The sequence below is a fragment of the Topomyia yanbarensis genome, chromosome 2 (genome assembly GCF_030247195.1).
Source record: "Topomyia yanbarensis strain Yona2022 chromosome 2, ASM3024719v1, whole genome shotgun sequence".
In the NCBI taxonomy this organism is placed as follows: domain Eukaryota; kingdom Metazoa; phylum Arthropoda; class Insecta; order Diptera; family Culicidae; genus Topomyia; species Topomyia yanbarensis.
Genome location: NC_080671.1, coordinates 142,634,437 through 142,637,087, shown reverse-complemented (window position 1 = coordinate 142,637,087; position 2,651 = coordinate 142,634,437).

Below are 2,651 nucleotides of genomic sequence, written 5' to 3'. Positions count from 1 at the left end.
TTCCATAAATTTGATGAAAATGTTTGCTAAATAATTTTTCTTGGTCCATAGAAGATGTAAAAATGAACATTAGAAATGATTCATATATCGAACGTAAAATTATGGTTCATGGATATTTACAAAACGATCCATAAGAAAATAAAATATTAAACGATCCATTGATATGTGCTTATGCATCAGAAAAATTAAATTTAATGAATTCATGCGAAATTTTTGCTATTCGAACTAATAATAAAGTTTATTACATTTGGTTGTAATGTCAAACTACGACAAACAATGCATACATTATAGTTAAACTTCAGCTTCCGTAACCAACTAGTCAGCTAACTGACCTTAGCTAACCTGAAATCATTATGGCAACTCTTTAAACGTCAGGGTATTTATCATATTAGAGCGCTGAGTGTTATTAGACCACCTATACAGGCTGGCATGAGTCGCAAATACTATCTGAATAACTATCTGAAGCGAAAACGGACACTTTATACACGAACACTGACTAATGTGGCTACGCCACATCGCTTTCTTGTGCTTTTAACTAGCTATAGCCCCTATGTTTAATTAAACCGGGCAAACGAGAGGACCACAGGTTTGCCTGCAATTTCAGCTACGGGATAATCAATGCCTCGTCCAACGGATCCTCAGCGGCTTTGCGCCGCTTCGGATCCTTGGCCTCGGATATGCGGCCAAGCCGCATCACACTAGCTCCCAGTATAAGCTCACTTGTTAAAACACTGTCACTGTTATGAGAATTATTAAGCACAACTTAGTTTTTAAGTTTACCATAAAATTTCGCATGAATTCATTAAATTTATTTTTTCTAATGCATAAGCACATATTAATGGATCGTTTTACATTTTCTTTTCTTATGGATCGTTTTGTAAATATCCATGAACCATAATTTCGTTCGATATATGAATCATTTCTAATGTTCATTTTTACATCTTCTATGGACCAAGAAAAATTATTTAGCAAACACTTTCATCAAATTTATGGAACTTTTTCTGACATTTTATTGCTCCATTTTGTAATACCGTGGAACATTTTTGTCGATATTATGGAACATATCGACGTGTTTTAATGTACATTGTTAATATTCTATGGATCAATGTCAGTTAATTTATGGCGCAAAATGTATCATTTTATGGAACATTTACAATATTTTTATGGGGCATTGGTTCATTTTAATTGCTCTTTTATTACTATTTTAGTGCTATAATTTTACATAATCTATGGATCAAATCACCCTTTTTTATGGATCATTCACACAGTTTTATGGATTTTCAGTTTTGTTGTATGGAACATTGACAACTTTTTTATGGATCGTTTTACAATTCTTTATGGATTATTTTAAATATTTTATATGCAAAAGTACATTTTCCCGAAAAACTCGTGAGCAAAATAGAAAGGTGCGACGGAAGCATATCGAGCCCTCCACGAAGGAATACTTTGATGGTTGGAAAAGAGCAAAGAGTGTGTTAGTGGTTAGGCATGAAAATTAGTCCCACACAGAATCAATACACTACAAGCTTTCGAAGCGTTTTAAATCTTACTATAAACAAAACAGCCCGGGGCAACATGACCGATAGTCGGCTGTGTCATATATGTACCACTGAATCGAAAGTGGCGCTAGCATACCTATTTGTTTTGAGCTCCATGAATAACGAAACAAAAAGTTTACAAATGAAATTTTTTTCGTGACGTTTGTTATGCACGCCGTCTATAAATCAAAAGCAACATTTGGTAATGGCATATAATATCAAATATGACAGCTGTCATCTTCTCTGAATCGACGGATTAAACAGTGCGAGTAAAAAGATCGAAAAAATGGATTTTGGATTAAATAAGATTTTTTTCGAAAAGCGGTGCATTATAAAAGAGTGTAAGAACCGTCGGGGCCTATCGACAGCAAAGCAAGTAATCATCAGTCATCGGTAGGATTGTTGTTTCACAGTTCATAGATAATAGTCATATTTGAGATCCATTATAGTTTCCCCGGAATAAGTTGATGCGGAAAAAATGGCTGAAAGCTATATTGATATTTTGTGGACAAAAAATCAATATTGAATCAGCAAACAATGAACGAGTTTGTAGTTTGCATTTCTCGTTGACTGACTACAATGATATTGATTGCAAAAAGGTTTTATTGAAACATGCGGTGCCATTGCAGTTTAAAAAAAAACTGATTCAGAAGAAACGTATGTATAAACTACAGAAAACTGGCAGGAAAACCACATTTATAATTTCTTATAAATAATTTGTAGTCAAGACTTAGATTTTTTTTTCTCGGACGATGACACATATAGCTTCGAAACTTTTTATCCTCAGGAACGGTAAATAATTACAATATTTATTTTGACGGTGTTGATTAAATTTGTTTGCTACGATATCTTGAATTCACAAGGTCTTGTGAACCCTTGAAATTGCAAAAGTCCCTGGAAACAGCGAAAAGGAAGATGAACCGTCTGTATAAAAAATGCAGTACTCTCCAAAAACAAGTTGATACTCTCGAAAAAGCCTTGACAGAGGCAAGAGACAAAGACCTGATTACTAATTGCGCGGCAGATCATTTAATGGTAGCAGCTTGTGTTTAAAATTTATGAATGATGAATGATACAACGCTTTGTAGGCATATTGTGGAGATAATACACTCT